This window comes from Zootoca vivipara, chromosome 1, assembly GCF_965207765.1.
Source record: "Zootoca vivipara chromosome 1, rZooViv2.hap1.1, whole genome shotgun sequence".
Classification (NCBI taxonomy): domain Eukaryota; kingdom Metazoa; phylum Chordata; class Lepidosauria; order Squamata; family Lacertidae; genus Zootoca; species Zootoca vivipara.
The window spans coordinates 47,009,910-47,030,399 of NC_142582.1; positions in this window are offsets into that span (position 1 = coordinate 47,009,910).

Consider the following 20,490-nt stretch of genomic DNA (forward strand, 5'->3'; position numbering starts at 1 on the left):
TAAGTATTTTGGCTTTAGTTACAGGTAGGTAGTCGTGTTGGTCTGAGTCGAAGCAAAATAAAAAAATTCCTTCAGTAGCACCTTAAAGACCAACTAAGTTTATATTTTGGTATGAGCTTTTGTGTGCATGCACACTTCTTCAGATACTGTGTGTACTTCAGTATCTGAAGAAGTGTGCATGCACACGAAAGCTCATACCAAAATATAAACTTAGTTGGTCTTTAAGGTGTTACTGAAGGAATTTTTTTTGGCTTTATTTAGGCTTCAGTCAACCCAGTGGTTTCCTGTCCCACAACAATAGAAATATGGTCGTTTTATTTTATTTTAATAACTCCTGCATGACATCTCATGCATTAACTCATTCTAGCACCAGCCAAATATTTTTGGTCCAGGAGCGATGCTGTTGCTTAGCAACTACTGAATACTTTGACTCACTCCTGGCTAACCTAGAATTGTTAGAAGTTACTTTGCAGTTGCTAAGCAGTCGCCATATTTTTGATTCCTGCAGGGCAGAGGTGGTGGTGGGAGCTGGATTCATACATGGATTCATACCTGACCCACCTCCCAAAGGCCAAATGGGCCAGAGGCAAATCCAAAGGCCAAATGGGCCAGAGGCAAAAGGAGCAAGGAAAATAGAAGCTCATACTCTTTGATAAAATAATGGGAGTGTTTGTGTCATGTGGTCTCCACCTTCCAGCCACTCCTAACCTAATGTTGGAGATTTGCCACATCTCAATATTTTAGTGTGGGGAATGGAAACAGCTATGAAAGAACCAGTGGTAAAGGGGAGAACACAGCTAGTTGCATGGTACTCCTAGTGTAACTTGCACCCCTGTGCAAATATCCTGCATCTTCAGGCCTAATTATCTGAGAGAAAAATAACTAGGCATGGTGAAGGGATTTGATTTAGTGGGCATTTTAATGGGCATCAACCTACTTTGTAGTTCTTGAACAAATCCATAAATTGAAACACAGCCACTCTTTGAAATTCAAACTTCTCTGAATTTTGCATTACAGTTCACCAACCCAACAATGAGTAGAAAAAAAATGCTTTACATGGAAAGTGTGCATAAAATTCATATATTAGTGAAGCTAACATACAAAGATTCATTATACTGGGGAAAATTGCTGACACAAATGTGTACATTGGTAAAAAGTGCATAAGCATGATTTGATAGAATAAATTTTCATTAAATGATGACCGTAAGGTGTCCCCCCCCTTTAAATTGCTACAGAAATGTAGGAATGTGAATTTACTATGAGAAAAATGAGAAACTATGAGAACTGAAATGGACAAATTTGTCCTTCACCAAAAATGTGGGGCACTTAAAAACGATCAAATTTCAGGTGTCAGTAGAGAAGGTAAAATGCATTTACCTTGGGGTGAGGTGGAGATGAGATTCACATCGATGTTCAGCATCCATGCTTCTTGATAACTTCAGAATCAGGATACCACAAATAAGTTTATTTTTAAGGGCATTTATTATAGATTGCTTTAAGCCTCATCAAATAATCAACTGTGGCTTGAAATACTGGAACTCCCAGCTCCCAGCAGTGTCCCCCTGCCCCTCCCACTGATATAGAGAGAAGACTCTTTATCAGTTCCTCCTGAAGGAAAGCCATACAATTCACTGCCCTGAATTATTTGTTTTGATTGGACCTTTGTTCCACAAATCTTGAGGAAACCCCTTTTTGGTACTAAAAGGATCAATTTGCCCATTCAGTCCTATTTTACAAGCATCTTGGTGCAGATGAAGGAAAAGACGTATCCTACTTTACAATGTAAATAACCCAGCGGACATCCATTTCAATGAAATTATTTTCCTGTCACTTTTTTTTTTTTAAAAGTTCCTCCTTCTACCTAGTGCATGAATTAGCAGACATTTGTCTCACTCTATCAGATAGATTAAAGACCCAATCTACCTAGTAATCCAATTACCCTGCATGAGAAAAGCAAATGTATCTCTGGCCAGTACCCACCAAGTTGTGGAATCCATCACAGCAGAAAATTAAATCTAATTAATTGTGGGCACCCATGAACATCATTACTCCATTCATTTTTAATGCATCTGTTTACTACTTTTAAAGGGGATTTGGGGGATTTAAGAAGATTTGCTGTATTGTACACAGGTTAATTTCTCTTCACACACACACATACAAAACATGGATGCAATTAAATTTAGATTGATCTGCATAGAAAAGTTAAAAAAGAATAAATATATACTATTTAGAACAAACAATTATGGAGGGGATGTGTTTGGGCAATGTCAATATCCTATAAATGGTGTATGTATCCCAGAAGGGAGGGTTTCAGGACCTCTTCCACTTCTACAGCAATCCAAAGGTCCAATTGTCTGAATGAGTTGGTCATCTGCCAGGTCCCATTTTTTCAAATCAGGATGTAACTATAAGTATTTTTGAAGCCAGTTTAAGAGCTATGAATAAGGTTATTCAATAAGTCTAACCATGTTTTAGTTTCCCCAAGTATCCCATTTTACAATCCATTTAAACTGATACATATTTCAATTTAATCTGAGGGTCACTTTAGACCATGGGTAGGCAAACTAAGGCCTGGGGGCTGGATCTGGCCCAATCACCTTCTAAATCCAGCCTGTGGACGGTCCGGAAATCAGCGTGTTTTTACATGAGTTGAATGTGTCCTTTTATTTAAAATGCATCTGTGGGTTATTTGTGGGGCATAGAAATTCATTCATTATTATTTTTCCAAAATATAGTCCGGCCCCCCACAAGGTCTGAGGGACAGTGGACCGGCCCCCTGCTGGAAAAGTTTGCTGACCCCTGCTTTACACTCTACATCAGACATCCCCAAACTTCGGCCCTCCAGATGTTTTGGACTACAATTCCCATCATCCCTGACCACTGGTCTTCTTAGCTAGGGATCATGGGAGTTGTAGGCCAAAACATCTGGAGGGCCGCAGTTTGGGGATGCCTGCTCTACATCTCCCCTGTGGAAGCTGCCAATAAGTTGTAACCTATGTTGGTGGCAAGCTACTCAAAGAGTGTAACATTTGTAAACGTCACAAAACAAAGTATACAGACAAGATACAAACCAGTTGCCTTCTCTCTGTGAAGACAGACACACAGAGAGAGAGAGAGAGGGAGGGAAGGAAGGAGAGAGGGAGGGAGGGAGGGAAAGAGGGAGGGAAAGAGGGAGAGAGAGAGCCCTCCAGAAAAACAAGGGTTTTTTTTAAAAAAATAAACCCTAAATTAACTCTAAAAAGATACTTTGGACTGAAAATACAGAACCACAGCACTGCTCTGTTCAGTGGGCGTAACTTTTAAAAACACTTTTAAGTAATTATCATGTAAGTGCAGACATCAACTTCACATTAAGTATGATAATAATAATAATAATAATAATAATAATAATAATAATAATAATACATCACCACTAGCAGCGCAATCCCAGCCCTCCCTCTTTCACCCTAGTAACGCAGCCAGGCCTGGCTCTAGATGTACTCCCGGTGGCGCAGGGCGCCGGGCCGGCAGGGGGGCGCTGCGCGACGAAGCCGCGCGGAAGCCGTGCTGTGTGCTGCGAGGGCGGGGGCGCCGGAGCAATCTCCGCGCCTCAGCGCCAGGGCGCCCGACCTGCTCGAGACAGCCCTGAACGCAGCTCAGATGTGAGGTGTCTCTAAAGTCAAACAGACAAGCAGTGATTAGTGAAGTGCATATTTGAGACCCCTCAAATGAATTAGCTCCACAAAACATATCCTAGAAGCAACTCCTCTATGAATTTTTTTTTTGCAATGCATATGTGATAAGTTATTTGTGGAGAATGCCAAATGTGCTGTTAGTATTTGACAAACAACAATATTTGTTCTTGATATTTTTCCATTTCATTTCATAGCTGGATATCTGACAATTTTTTAATATGTAGCACTGCGATAGCGTTCAGTATGGAGTAGCAGTAAGAGTGTCAGACTAGGAACTGGGGTGCTGGGAGTCAAATCACCATTAACTGGGTGATGTTGGGCTAGTCACTTTATGAAGCCTGGATAGCTCAGAGTGTGGTGCTGATAACGCCTAGGCTGCAGGTTCAATCCCCACATGGGACAGCTGTATATTCCTGCATTGCAGGAGGTCGGACTAGATCAGGGGTCAGCAAACTTTTTCAGCAGGGGGCTGGCCCACTGTCCCTCAGACCTTGGGGGGGGGCAGACTATATTGGGGGGGGGAATGAACGAATTCCTATGCACCACAAATAACCCAGAGATGCATTTTAAATAAAAGGACACATTCTACTCATGTAAAAACACACTGATTCCCAGACCATCCACGGGCCGGATTTAGAAGGTGATTGGGCCGGATCCAGCCCCTGGGCCTTAGTTTGCCTACCCATGGACCAGATGATCCTCAGGGTCCAAACTATGATTTCTCAGCCTAGTCTATACCACAGCATCATTTGAGGATAAAACAGAAAGGTTAAGTTAGATAATATGTGTCAGTGCTGCCAGCTTGTTCAATATTTAGAATATTAAATTCAAAGCAGCTTTTGTTTGCATGGAGAATGGAAACTTCATCTTAGAATGGTTGCCTTGGGTGGCTTTTCAAAAATCCTGCTTTTCTTGCCTTCTTTTCCCTCTATTTCTTACTGAAGTGGTATACAATTGTGTGTGACTCTGGGCTGAACCACTTCATGTTGCAGGTGACGACTCATGTGATTGAATGTTTTAGCACAGGAATGACTACACACACACAATCCACACATATTTTTGGCTCAGGGTTTGTATTTACCCCTGGCCAATCTTCTTGGGGTTGCATTCCAGCAGGGGTTGTGACCAGAAGTCACTTTGGTCACACCCCACACTACTGTATGTGCACACACAGGCACATAGCCACCCCCCAGTTTATGCGTGTAGAATAGATCAGCTGAGAAAGGGGGTTATCACCCCCTCTCTCCTCATCAGTTGATCACTCTGATGACTAATTTGCCTCTCTATTTGAGCATTTGGCATCTACTTAAATGTTACATGTTCCTGATAAACAGATGTTTGGGGCATGAAGGAGAATGCTAAATAAACCCAAAGGAAACACAGAGGCACCTCCAAATGCTTAAAGGGCAGAAAGAAAAGTATTGGTTTTATTATGAGACTGTTAGGAATGATGGCATGTGATCGCTACCTTTTTGTGATTTTTCCCCCCAACCCCTTTCCTGTAAAAATTGTGGGGAGGAAGGAGCAAGGCTGGGAAATCTGTATAAACCTCTGCTTGCTCCCAGATTCCCCACAGTTGTTGCCATTCTTTTTTTAATCTGAATAAAGCATTGTTTGGTTGTTTCAGTAAAAGAATATGGAAAGCAATGGTGAATTTATCCGCAAAATTCTCCTGTTAATTTCACCCAAAAACACTTCCAAGGAGCAGCCCATTGTCAAAGAATAGTAAAGAGGGAATAGTTATTCCAGTTGGTAGTACATGCGTCAGATTAAGTTCACAGGTGTCTCCGGAAAACAAAATAATTCCCCTCCCCATTTTTCCCGTAACAGTGTGAAACAAAGAGGTTCCTTGTTTATATTAGTATTCTCATTTCTGTTGATGATGAAATTTTGTGGCCATGCCCCAAGCATTATCTTTGGAAGCAGATGATTGCAAACGGTTAGATAAACAATGGAAAAGAGGAAGGTGGCAAGGACAGGGAAGGTTATGTCAAGGAGTATATTAATGCCAAGGCAAATCCAATATTAACTATGTAAATTTTTGTGGTGGGTTTTAAAAGATTGATCTACTATGAAAGACAGTTTCATACTATAAAATGATTTTTTTTATTACTAGAAGATAATTCTGTCCAAATGATTCATAAAACCCCATGGTATTCATAAATCAATAATTAAAACAGCATCTTCTTTCAGTGCCAAATTGAATAGAGCTTATAGCAGAACTATCAACATGGCAAAAGTTAAAGCAATGTGTTGTACTCTACTACAAGGAGGAATGAAAGTGTATGGCAATAATAGGACCAAATAGGACCAAAAGTAATTTAGTGCTTCAAATTCGTCTCCATTTAAGCAGAGCTAAATTCAGAGGTCAGATATATTATTTAAATAGGGTCCCCCCCTTTTTTAAAATACCAGGTTCAAAGCTGATGTCTGACCCTTGAAATTGGCATTTGATTCCAAAATCAGTATTCAAATGTGGACATTATAGCAACCAAGTGGCAGATTTGCAATTTGACCAGAACTACTTTGTAAAACCAATGTTGGTTTTTTGTATCCAGTTTCAATGCATATCTGAAAGATCAAAGAACTAATGAATTCTAATAATTCTTTTTAGAAGGTCAAGAGGTGTTGCCTTTTAATAATAGAAAAGTGGGCCCACAATTGGTGCTCACGAAGAGTCCCTCAAAACCACCATAATGGAAGCCTAAGCTGCTTTAACAATCACCAGTGACATGTAGAAATCACCAATGTTGTACACACACACACACACACACACTTTAGGTCATTAGTTTTCAGATGTTGGGGGGGGGTGAGGGCAGTGGACAATATCCAGCTAAACAGTGCAAATACTTCTGGTATGCAACAGAATTTCAGCTCCTACTCCTCTCCCTGCATGCTGCCTATGTGCCCCCTAAATCTGTTACAGGGGGTTGTGGGAACCCTTATGTAGCCCCAAGTGCTGGTGCTAGTAGAAATGTCATCCATAGAAAAATGCTGTGCAATTGTTATCTTGATGGACAATCCATTTTTTAACATATATTTCAGCAAACGTTAAAGGTAAAGGTATCCCTGACCATTAGGTCCAGTCGCGGACGACTCTGGGGTTGTGGCGCTCATCTCGCTCTATAAGCTGAGGGAGCTGGCGTTTGTCCGCAGACAGCTTCCGGGTCATGTGGCCAGCATGACTAAGCCGCTTCTGGCAAAACCAGAGCAGCACACGGAAATGCCATTTACCTTCCTGCTGGAGCGGTACCTATTTATCTACTTGCGCTTTGATGTGCTTTCGAACTGCTAGGTGGGCAGGAACTGGGGATTCGAACGGCCGACCTTCGGATCGGCAAGCCCTAGGCTCATTGGTTTAGACCACAGCGGCACCCGCGTTATGTACTCCTTAATACAAAAAAACTAAGCGGTTTATATTCTGAAAATAACTCATGTCCTTCTTCCCTTCCAGTGCTTAAAATAAATAAAAAATGCATCACAAGCATTCTAATTTAATTGTGGATAAAGCTCAGCACACTCTGAAAATGAGCTACAAGGTAAAAATAGAGAAAATCTGCAGCATGCAGATGCTGGTCTTTATCTGCCGGTGAAAATATTCTCTCCACAACCAGTCAGATTTCTGTGTCATATTTTTACTCCCTTTTGCAGGTCATTGAGTAAGGTCTACAAATCTTTCTTCTGACTGATTTGCAGAAGAGCAGCGTTTTTTCATACGTCTTTTGCAGCTAAGTGTAATGCTACTCCAGAAGGCACACAAACTGTACATGACCAAGCAGGCAATTGCAAGATGTAGTGACAGATGTTATTCTGACCTTCACTCATTCTGTGAAACTGGATTATGTGAACAGAATGCCTTTGCCCATTTATGTGAGTCATCGGGGAAATTAAGAATGACAATAGATCTGTTGCTTCAGGACCTGGCTCTGGGCCAACATGCTAGATGCCCTTAAACCTGGCATCTGACCAATTTGATAGGTACTTTTCTGCTCACATACCTGTAAAATAGCATTTTCCTTTCATCTCTAAGCCTCCTTCCAGGTTAAGCCCTCCCTCTGATTTTCAGCGCTCTTCTCTTGCCTCTGAACAGAAGAACAAGAGTTTCATCCTGGAGGGTGATCAAGATGATTAAGGGTATGGAAACCAAGCCTTATGAGGAACAGTTGAGGGATTTGGGTATGCTTAGCCTGGAGAAGAGGAGAGTAAGAGGAGATATGATAGCCATCTTCAAATATCTAAAGGGCTGTCACACAGAAGTTAGAACAAGCTTATTTTCACCTGCTCTGGAGGATAGGACCCAAACTGACGGATTCAAATGACAAGAAGGGAGGTTCTGACTAAACAACAGGAGGAGGACCACTTATTAATGCCATCTCCAACTCCTCGAAAGATTCCATCAACGGTGTCTCCAAAATTTTTTACACATCACTTGGGAAGACAGGCGAACTAATATCAGTGTACTAGAAGAAGCAAAGATCACCAGTTTTGAAGCAATGATTCTTCAACATCAACTTCGTTGGACTGGTCATGTTGTGCGGATGCCTGATGATCGTCTTCCAAAGCAACTACTCTATTCCGAACTTAAAGATGGAAAGTGTAATGCTGGTGGTCAACAAAAGAGGTTTAACGACTGTCTCAAGGCAAATCTTTAAAAATGTAGTATAAACACTGACAACTGGGAAACACTGGCCTGCGAGCGCTCCAGTTGGAGAACAACCTTTACCAAAGGTGTCATGGGCTTTGAAGAAACTCGATCTCTGGACGCAAGGGAGAAACGTGCTAAGAGGAAGGCACGCTTGGCAAATCTACACCGTGATCAACTCCTGTCTGGAAACCAATGTCCCCATTGTGGAAGGACGTGTGGATCCAGAATTGGCCTCCACAGCCACTTACGGACCCATTGTTAAAACCGTGTTTATGGAAGACAATCTTACTTGGCTACGAGTTATCACCAAAGAAGAAAGAAGAAGAAGAAGAAGTGGGCTCACCTTCCTTGGAGGTTTTTAAGCAGAGGTTGAATAACCATCTGTCATGGATGTTTTATCTGAGATTCCTGAACTAGATGACCCTCAGAATCCCTTCTAACTCTACAATTCTATGATTATATGATTCTGTAAGTGCAGAGAGGAGAACAAGGACACTCATTATGCCAGAAATGGGATCACCACACCCAAAATGGAAGACTCAATTTGCTGTGCCACTGTGTTTGGCATGAGGGAATGAAATCTGTCAACAACAAATTACCCCCCTTTCTTTTCTTTTCTTTCCTTTTTATTAAACAGATTTAAAATAATACATTATCTTTCACATTATCAATTACATTTACCCCCTTTTTATCCCCTCCCCTCCCTCCCCCTCCCCACTTTCCCAAGACTTCCCTCAACTCCCCCCTGTTTTATTCCTCCATGTTTTTCTCTGCATGTTATCAAATTGTACATAAATTCACCTTAGCTACCTTATGTTCTATTCCCCCCTTTCTTTTTAAATGGAAAACTGAATTGTGTGGCTGCAAGTTTTAATCACAGGGAAGCATATTTCTTAGCAATTGCATCACCAACAAACATTAGGGCAATGCTTTTATTGGGACCAACTGAAATATCACAAAGTAATGAGCAAGTTTTTGAGTTCCCCTGAATTTTTCTTCAGTCTGGATGCTAAGCAGTGAGACAGGATGTAGGTGGGCAGAATGAGGTGTGGGGAAAGCCTTCCATTTGTAACAATTTTAAGACTGGATTCTGTACAGGCATGCAACACAATCCCATGCATGTTTACTCAGAAGTAGGGATGGATATATCTGTTCATTTTGTTTTCTCCAAGTTCCTTGTTTTTCTAGTCCAAGTTCATTTCTCTACATTTCTGCCTTAATCTCTGTGTTGTTTTTTTTAAAAAATCCACATGAGAATTCATCAGCATTTTAGTACAATTTCCTGCTAATATACACATTTTTTGCTACAAATTTCCCTTCATATAATGCATTTTAATTTGTTGTTTTCACTGAACTAAGCATTTTTATACACATACAACATACACATTTCGTACACATTATTTGGTTAGAAAACAGGCCCAAGAAACGTAATGGAGGTAGAAATGTCAGGCTACATTTTGTTTGATGCAAAGTAACAATTAATGTACCCTGCAACATTTTACCTTGCACAGAATGTGAAATATGCCAGGTACTAAAATACCACACCCCAACCTCTATCAGATACTTTTTAGCCATTATTTTGAATTCTAATACCAGACTGGAGCAAGGGACAATTGGTACTGTAAAATATTTTTCTTCTTTAAGTTCACAGAATTGGAGCATTCCGTTCTGTGCTTACATACAAAGCTCTCAACTCAGCTAAAGTCAGTTTCTCTCAGTAAGACTTAATAATAGCTATTGTCAGTTGGATATTGCAAAAGTTTTGTTCCAATTTATGGCTCTCTTTTATATGCCTGTTGTCTTTGTCCATTGAGTTTTCTTGGCAGGGATACTGGAGTGGCTTGCCAGTTCCTTCTCCAGGTGGATCACATTTAGTCAAAACTCTCCACTATGACCTGTCCATCTTGGGTGGCCCTGCATGGCATAGCTCATAGCTTCTCTGAGTTATTCAAGCCCCTTCGCCACGACAAGGCATTGATCCATGAAGGGATCTGAGGGAAGTATTGGAGCTGAGGCTCCAATACTTTGGCCACCTCATGAGAAGAGAAGAATCCTTGGAAAAGACCCTGATGTTGGGAAAGATTGAGGGCACTAGGAGAAGGGGACGACAGAGGACAAGATGGTTGGACAGTGTTCTCGAAGTTACGAACATGAGTTTGACCAAACTGCGGGAGGCAGTGCAAGACAGGAGTGCCTGGCGTGCTATGGTCCATGGGATCACGAAGAGTCGGACACGACTAAACGACTAAACAACAACAACAACAACATGGCTCTCTCTAAGAGACATGGAATCAACTGTGTTTACTGTCCCCCACATCCTTTGTTGGAATGGCACTATCGAATATCTCATCAGCTCTTTCATTCAACTTTTACTTTGGTATCTAATCACGTAATTTCTTATTAATCCAGAGAATGCTTTCATGTTAAGGTTTGGCCCTCTCCAAACATTATGGCCTCACAAGCTGAGGGGAAGAGTAGGGATGAACCTCTTGGTTGGATACATCCCTATCTGAGATAGGTTCCTCATTGCAGACATTATTGATGACCTGCAATGGCGGGAGAGAACGGGGCTTCCTTCTATACTTCTATACTTAGAAGTATGCCTATTTTATTTTTCAGGGAATCAGGGAGAATTCTGTTCATCATAGAAAGAAAGTGTGCATTTTTTTTACCTTGTAGAAGCAGCTTGGACATGTATGTATGAGTGTGAAAGTACTAACAGACTGTCCATCATCATTAGTATATTTATCACACTTAGGCTTTTAAAATTATTTATCCAAAGTGTCTTTGACCCTGGAGTAATCTAATCCACTCAGGGGAAAGCTGATTCTTATGGCAGCACTAGCTACAGCAATTGTGAAATATGAAAAAAGCTTTGCTAAACTGAACAAGAACGAGTGAGCAAGAGAACCTTTACTAAGATGATTGATCCTACAGCTGCCAGACTGCATTATTACCAATAAAAGTAGGCACTTCTTAGGGCTCAGATGCTGATCTCATACATTTTGCTGTTGATTTAATTTAATACATTGGCTTTTTGCTTGGTAGACAGTAAGTTTTCCTAGAGTTGCGCAGGCAAGAAGACCACCAGCAATTCAAGACTGTACAGTTGAGAAAGAGTGGCAGCGCTTTGTGCAAACTAGGGTTTGCAGACAATGGATTTACTAATGCAGGGGTAGCCAATGTGGTTCCTTCCAAATGTTGTTGGACTACAACTCCCATTACTTCCAGCCAACATGGTCAATGGTGAGGGATGTCAGAAATTGTGGGGCAAAACCTGCCACTGCAGCCCTTGTACTGGACATGTCTAGGACTCAAGGAAGGAAGAGGACACAACTGCATTTATTACACTTCTAGGGAATCCTCTTGTGTCAAATATAATTCTACTATTTGTGTATGTTAAACAGGCACCCTTTTCTGGAAGCAAAGAAACTTATGTTTGTCTGTGACATACATACTGCAGATAGACCCATTTAATTGTTTGTAGCAATCGTCACTCACTGACTCCTCTCCCACTCTAAATGGCATCACTACGGCAAGGAGGAAGGTGTCCCAGACAGAGCAGGCAGGCTGGCTAAGTTGATAAAGGAGAGAAACCACAATCCTGTCAGTAACAATCTGTGGCTTGTTTTCCTGGTGTCAATTGGTGTCACAGGAGCAGTTTCACCTTAAGTTTCTCATTTGTATAGAAATGAAGTCTTTAAATAAGTTTGCATCCCCTTGAGAATGTCAGTCTTGAATATTCACAATTATTTCCCTCATTTCCTGACAGGAACATTATCTGAAACGTGCTCTCTGAAAGTCCCATCACATAGCTCTTTCCCCACACGCCCATTATTCACTTCTGTCTGAATAGTTCCCCTCATTTCCTTTCGCCTTTTCATATGCTAAACTTCATCTTCAATTATGAAATCCTCTGGCTGATTTCCCCATGCCAGTGTGGAACTATTCAAGTGCCTTGTGAGAGGTTACGCTCACGTCAGAACATCAGGAACAGAAATGTTCGAAACTGCATGCACCTAAGGACACTCAAGCGGGCGACAAGTGCCGCTTCGTGCTGGAAGAGCTATTGTGCTGCAGAAAGCCCAATTGTGATGAAATTTTCAGGCATTAACTCAGGGCACAGAGGTCCGTTGATGGAGCTGGCTATGTGAGGTGCTGAGACTACGTCCTGCCTTTGGTGGAGTCATTAAGAGTCCCACAAAGATGAGAAGCAAAGTGAGCACATGAGGTGAAGGAATGGGTGCTTAGCTGCAAAATCAGTTCATTTGTTCCTTTGATCCTCCCTGCTCTGTATTCATTTAGAGGCATCATTGATACAAGAGAATCACTTCTGTAGCATGAAATGGTACTGTGCCCACTGGTTCTGTTGTAACAGTGATCTTCAAGTAGAAGCCTAGCAACATAGATATTTAATTGGAAAAGTGCCATCTCAAGTGGATAACGAATTGCACGTTAGACAATGCAGAGTACCCTACTCACCATGGCAAGAACATTCTACTTCTTATGCAAAAAGGGTCATTTCCAGTCCTGCCTGTAGCTGTGTGTGCGTAGACTTTCCAAAGAATCCAAATTCTTTGTGAAAAGAAGTTATATTGTGCTACTGTACCTTCTTTATTTGAATCCAGGAAGGAAGGAAGTTTTATGCCAGAGTTAATGAGATGCCTCCACTCACCCATCAACCCATGCATCTTCCAGTTACTAACCTGCCTGCTTGTCTTGCTGTTTATGTTGCTGCTGCTGAGGAGTCTCCCACATTTTGTGGGACATGTCAGAAGCAGAGCCTTGATAGCCCCTTGGATGAGGGGGTGGATGGGGTGAAATGTATCAACAGAGGCTTTTCAGTGCTAAGGGATCTTGCCACTGATCCAGATGAGTCCTCTTCCAAGGTCATTCCAGTTCTTCCGCATCATTTTTTGTTGAGCTACAATAAAGTCTCTTTGCTCATTTCTTATTAAAATCTAATATATTTCCAGGATGTATGGAGGTCATTTTTAAAAGAGGGCAGAGAAGCTGTAAAGCCTGTTTGTAGATAGATCTTTGAGAAGTTTTTGTCAAGGAACAGAAGACAGGAAAGATTAAAGAGCCACTCTTCAGTGTTACGAATCCTAGAACCAGGGCTGGACAATGGGAACTCCTAGTGAAAAATGATTGAAGTGACAATATGCAACACTTGTAGGTCAGGAGTGAGCTACATTTACTCATGGACAATCTTCTGAGGGCCATATGACAAGGTGGGCAGGACCAGAAGCAAAAAATTGATGGGACAAAAGAGACAAATGTGGGCAGAGCAATGGATGCGACACTTACCTTGGTGTGCAGTAGGCTACATTCCAGCCATGCCAAAACCAAAGGTTTCTAGTATCACTAGCACCCACCCACCTCTCCATCATACAATCAGGCTAGCAAGAGGAATTATTGCAGGTCGACGCCTCATTACTGCTGGGGCAAAAGCAGATGAGGGAACACAGAGAAGGACTGGTGAGAGCCATTGCTTGGGGAGAAGGTACAGGTATGTGGATTGAGGTATAGGCAGGACCTGAGAGAAGCCAGTCCAGAAAACATGACCTACTCTTTTTCCCAGATGTGGTCCATTAAACCTTGTTGCTGGGAGGTCAGTGGAGAAGAGAGAGGTGGCTGAAGGAGCAGTGCTCCTATCCAGCGAACAGAGTGCCTTGTACTTGCACCATGCTTTGAAAATGCCCTATGTAACAAATTAGCTGCATGTGAATGTATGACATGGCAACATATGGAACTTTGGGGTGGGGTTATTTTATTTGCTTTACTGCACCATGTTATCTCTTTCTAGATATAACCCATCCTGACCCTTTACAGTGAGCCCTTCTCAACCTGTTCCTCTCTCTCTGTACTCACTTTAGGAAAGAGTTTCTGGGTTCCCATCCCAGTAAGCTGGAGTTTAGTGATTTCATATTCACTTTTCATCAAGGGTTTGAAAACATCGATTGTGCCTGAATTTTATTAATACCATATACTCTGAGAGCTTTCAAGAGGGAGCATCTTAAATAAGCACTGAAGTAATAAATATGCAAGCCCTTTTTTTTACCTACAGGTAATGCTCTCATTTACTTCAATCGATGATCATTGATTTACGGCTGATGTTTTTGTCTTTAGATAGTATGTTGCCTTGGAGTGATCTCTCTGCTTTAATCCTGAAATTTAGTCATCTTGCTCTAGGTGTGTGTGTATGGGGGGGGGGGAATAACCTCCTTTCGCATATGTGCTGAAGAAGGCAACACAAAAGCTGATAGAAACCTGCAGCACCGGCTGCTTTTCACACTCAGTATTTAACGAGGTGTTTGTGTTTTAGATAAATGAGTGGCTCATGTCAGCGAAATACACGCGCAAGTGTGGTATGCCAAGAAATTATATTGCGGGCCTCATGTGAAGAAAACAAAGTTTGAAACTCTGTGTACATTTGGGGCCCAAGAGTTTAAGGCTCCTTTGCTTCTTCGATTTGCTCTTCTTCACAGATCACAACAATGCTGATCTAGATTTAGGTTTCTAGAGGCCCTTAACAAAGTGCTGTCTGGTTTTGGTCCCTTCTGACATCAGTGGGCCCCGGTGGATTTATGTTACCATAGCAACAACAGCACTCCAAGCAGTGGTGAATAGTCAGATCTTACTTCCTTAAGTCATCTACATCTAAAGCATCCCCAGAACAGCTCTCAGACAGCACAGGTTACCAGATGAGGATGGGGAACTGAAGGTGCAAAGGACAAATTCACTCCTCCAAGTCTGTCTGCCTGGCCCTTAGGATTCTCATGCCACTCCTCCCCAGTTGCACCCATTTCCTGCTGGCAGCTCCCCTCACAGGCTATCCATCACACAGCCTTGAGTATTTCTGCTTGGCTGAAATATGGCTTTGAACTTAGAGAATGCCTCTTGCTTTCTTTGATGGAGGATTGGGAGTAGTCTATCGGTGTCTATAGAAACTAGCCTACTGTACAGAGGTAGGATTTACATTCATTGCTTCCCCCTCCGCTTTGCCTCTGGTCTTTGCTTGCCACTGGTAAGTGGTCCCTGGGAGGTCGCTTTACCACTCCCAGGTTAGTGACCAGGGTCTTTGACATTTAGCAGCGGGGAAGTCAGGTTCAAATCTCTATTGTGCCGTGAAGCTCCCTAGATGATGATGATGGTGGTGGTGGTGGTCTAGTAACTGTCTCTTGGCATAATCAACCTCCAGGTTGATTAAAATTGTTGTTACAATTTAATAGAACGAGACCATGTATGTTGCCCTAAGCTCCCTGGAAGGAAAACAACCTGGAGCAGTGTTGTTCCAGAGGCAGCACCAGATCATTGGAGTTCTCTACACTGAAATGGCTCTTACACAGATAGATTACCGACTGCCAAACCCATTCCATTCAGACCTGGAAATCCCTGGTTTGAAGGGATTTTCGTTCCTGCAGGCAGTGAGCATCTTTCTTTCAAAAATCAGGAGGGTGAGGAAGAGAAGGAAAAGAAATAGAAATAATAAGGGTGCACGGCGGGGCTCTGACATTTAGAAGACATCTGAAGGCAGCCCTGTTCAGGAAAGTTTTTAATGTGGGACATGTTAATGTATTTTAAATCTTTGTTGGAAGCCGCCCACAGTGGTTGGGGAAACCCAGCCAGATGGGCGGGGTACAAATAATAAATTATTGTTGTTATTGTTATCTGTGGTTAAAGTGGTAATGAAATGGCATTCATTATATAATTACATTTTCTGGAAGCAAATGCCTTCTTCCCCATCCAACAATAGACAGCGATAGCCACTTAGCTAAAGGCTGAGGTGGCACCCATTTCCTAAGCTCCCACCTCTGCCATTCTTATAGGCCTCTCTTCTGGCCCACAATCTGTAGCTCCCACTCCTTGGAGACCATATGCTGGAGGGAGGAAACAGGATGCAGCAGGGCAATAAGACCAACTTCCAGCACTAGCCCACACATGAGGCAAGGAGAAGCTGTTGCCTCAGGATGACAGGCTCAGGGCTTCTACAAGGGGTAGCAGATCTAGCCCTTCAGGAAGTGTGCTACTCACTGCCTGCCTCCTACTCTGACATCGATTCTGCCTCCTTCTCCATGCTGCTGCCGACCTTCCACCTTTCTTGCCACTTCCAACTCCTCCATGGAGGAATGGCAAAACATGCTGGGCCAGCCCTGGCAACTGCATACGCCATGTAGGTCCAATCCTATCTGTGCATCCTAGGGGGACAATAGGATGGGAAGCATGGATGAAATAGTGTGGCTGTAGTAGCATGCAGGCTCCTTATTATGGACAGAAACAGGAACGTCCCAGAAAGATTTTAGGCATCTGCATGTGGAGCACAGATCTGGTCTTGAATTGATGCAATACGGCAATGCAAATTTACATCCCCTGAAGATGGAATCTCTTGTTTAGAAACAATCACCTGCCTGTAATGACAGCCTAGCTCTGTGGGTCCTTTTTTATCTGCCTCATTCCTTCCTAATGCCATAGCTGCCCTTGGCTCCTGTGAAACAGCAGGGGTGGGTGGGGGGTGGAGGAATCTCCTGCAATAACTTTCACTAACTTGACTCTAATTGAACTGTCATGTGTGTAACCGTTCCAGAGAAATTGTGATTTCTGTGATCTGTGGAGAGAGAAGAGGCTGGGGGAAGAAATAAGCCACAGACACAGATAAGGAGATTTTATTCAGCTTTATTTGACAAGTTTTATTACACTGAGGAAAGCGTAACGTATCTAATCTCGTTGCAGTTGGTGCACCCCTTCAGCCTTTATTACTTAAATCCCATTAGGTATAAAATTGTTTCTATTTGTCAGCGGCATGATATCTTTGTATATTATTCTTATTAGTGTTATTATTATTATTGCCATCATTACGTAGCTCTGTGAAGTGGGTGAGAATTTCTGATCAATATTAAAGGTAAATACATCTTTCCTACTTGGCCTGCTTTGTGCCTTTTATTTATTTTAAAGAAATGTCAAGAGTGTGCGGGTGTGTTTGTATGTGGGTGTGAAAAAGAGTTAGCAGAATTATTGTTTTTTTAAAAATGAACCTCTAGAAAGGCAACTTCAGAACTCATAATCCACAAGGGGAGACATTGTTTTTTTCTGGTATAGAGTAGGAATTTATTTTTATTAACTAGAAGAGCACTACTGCTGAAGTTGCTGACATCACATTTTACAATAACTGTTGAATAGTTTTAACCCTCTCATGGGGCGGAGTCCCAAAAAATGGGAAGGAGTAAAACCAATGGATTTGAGTCTGATCCAATCTGAAATGCATTGTCCACTCTTCTCCCCTTGTGTGTTTTCCCTTTCCCTTTCCTTTCTCCTTGTCTCATCAGAATTCCTTCTTCACCTCTCTCAGGTGAAGACCTGTGACCTGTGTGCTTGTTCAGGTTGCTGTCCAGGGGCTAACTGCTAAAGCTGTGCACCAGATTCAGCCATAGCCTGAGTTCTGAACTGGGGGGATTTGGGGCTGCTGGGCTTCACCAGATTTGGGTGGAGACCCAGATTACTGCAGGCCAGATTGGGTGGCCCAAAGTAATCCAGGGCTGCTACAGGGCTGGGCATCAAGCAGAAAGGGGAATCAGGCATTGAGCAGGAAAAAGGAGAGCCCAGAAAGGAGAACCAGCAAAAGAAAAGACTTGGAGAATATGTAGGTTGGACCTACCAAGCCAGGTGCATCATCTACCTAAGAGATGGTTGGGGTGATAGTGCTGGATGCCTTAAGATGTGGGATACATGTGTCCTCCTTTCCCACCTGACCTCTTCTTTTATCCACCAGATACCATTGACTCTTCTTCTTCCCAGATGTCCCACCTCCTGAAGCAACACCCCACAGGTGGAAGATTTGATACTGTGAGGTGCAGGGCACTCCTTCACAAGGGTGAGGTCCCCACGGGGAAGCTGCTTGTGAGGAAGCACCCTAATTTGGGACCAGGTCTGGGTCAACTGGTTCCCATATTGGCCTGTTCCTGGCATGTTGGATTGGGGCTTCGGGGGGGGGGTGTTGCTGTGCATAGTCTTACTAACTACACATGGGCATCTTCAGTGCTCCTCTTCTCCCTTCTTAGGGATTTTTATCTTTAATCTGGATTTGGATAGGACAGCCCTTTAAACAGAAGACACCTTTGAATAGAACAGTGGTCCACAAGTTTTGTTGGTATGACAGCCCACAAGTCCAAATTTCATTGGTATAGTGATCCATCAATTTGCCATCATGTGAATTTTGGGCCTTGGGTTCTCAGCAGCCATCAGTTTTATCCATTTTAACTGCAGTCTTGCCTATTTTATTACTATTACTTGAGCCATCCAAGGAAAACATACCTTATGCTCCTATTAATAAGAAATTTGTGGAAATATTTATAGTACGTGCCACATTATTCACAGCTTTGTTTATGGGAATACAAGAACACCAACCATTTGATTGCAGAATACTGCTTTGTAAACTTTTAAAAATTTACTCTAAAAGCATATGCTTACACAAACAGTGTCAGATATAACAAACCTATTTTAAATAGCTTTATAAAGTCCATTTTGGCAAATATCAGTAGGATGGTTAAGCCTGAACTTTGCAAATGAGTAGAATCAGTATGATGCTTGAAGGTTGTCAGACATAATTTCAGCTCATTATTGGTACACAGCCTGTTTCTGTATTTTGTCTTCATAGAACAAGGTCATTGAGGAGTGTGGCCTTGAGAGAATTCGGAGGGCCAAACAAAGACACACAGAGAGCTGCAATTGCCCCCTAGGCCTGTTGTTCCCTGCTCATGGCCTAAGAATACTTCCCATTCCCATTTCCCCTAACTATATATACAAGTGAAATTTAATATATTAGGAGACAGGGACAAATAACAATAAAGGCCAAGGTCTTTATTTTTCTTCTTCCTGCTATTCTGTTTATTGACAATGTAATCTCTAGGCCTCTCTTGTTTATTAGTTTAATTTTCTATGTGCAATATTGCTTTTATGGAACAGATTTATCTGTGCTGTATGTATCCTGACTACCAGTGCTTCAAAGACTCTGCACATGGAGGCACCACTGAGCTGTTTTCGAGACACCTGTTGCCAAACACCTTTATCAAGCATTCAGCCTGAACACAGAAAGATCTGAAAAGGTGGCAAGGTGGAGAGATTGAGAAGTATACACCAGCCCAGTTCCCAGTGGTTCCAAGTGTGCTGGCCCTGCCCTCTCCACACCCAGCATTAGCATGCTTAGCATGGAGGTCTGAAGGGAGTTTCTAAGGATGCTCATCCAAACACACTTTGAAGCCCTCCCCCCTCCCCATTACTGGGAATCCTGCATTATCAGGGTTCCCAATTATGATAAGCCTTCTGTGCTGGCTCATGCAAGTCCTTAGAAGCCTGCCCTAGTCCTTGAGGTGGAAGGCCAACCAGCTGTTCCCAGAGCACACAGTGATTTTTTTTTGGGGGGGGGGGAATACCAGTGCATGTGCTCTTGCCCATCCCCTACCTTTTACCCTTCCATGTTCAGGCTAAATGCTGAGAGAGGGCTTGCATTGTCCATCATGTCGATTCCATGAATGTAATCCTATCCAAGTATATAAGTATTAGAAGCACAAGATCGACACTTTTCCAAAAACAACAGATACAAAATGTTGTATATATCTTTTGAGGGGATCTGCATTGATTCCAATTATGTGAATATGATAAACGTGAACTAAGGCAAAGATACATACCAAGTAATTTTAAAAAATCATGTAAGTAACCCTTTCACCACTGATTGAAGGCTATGTATGAATCTCTTCAGGCTTTATAACAAGAGCTTGTTCAACTTGTGAGAGGGCCATGGAGATGAAGGCAATAGCTCTCTCATATCACCATCTACACCTCGCTTACAGACGACAATTTTCTGGAGTGAGGAGCCTTCTGAACTTACAAAGGCTCTAGGTGTGTTTTGGACCCCTTATTTCCCAAGGTTCTGAAGGCTCCCACTTCAGAACTTCAACCTCCATGAGTTGGAAGTTGATGAGCATGGTGTCAGGGGATGGACCTCAAAATAACATTTATTTTGGAATTTTGTACAAATAGATGAAATAAATTCATATTCATATTTTATCTATCTAATTTCCCTATGCCTTGAACTTCTGCTTTTGGGTACAGTTGAATATACTTTCTGTTCCAGAATGAAACTTATATCGGGTTTGCTCCTGTATTTAGCATAGA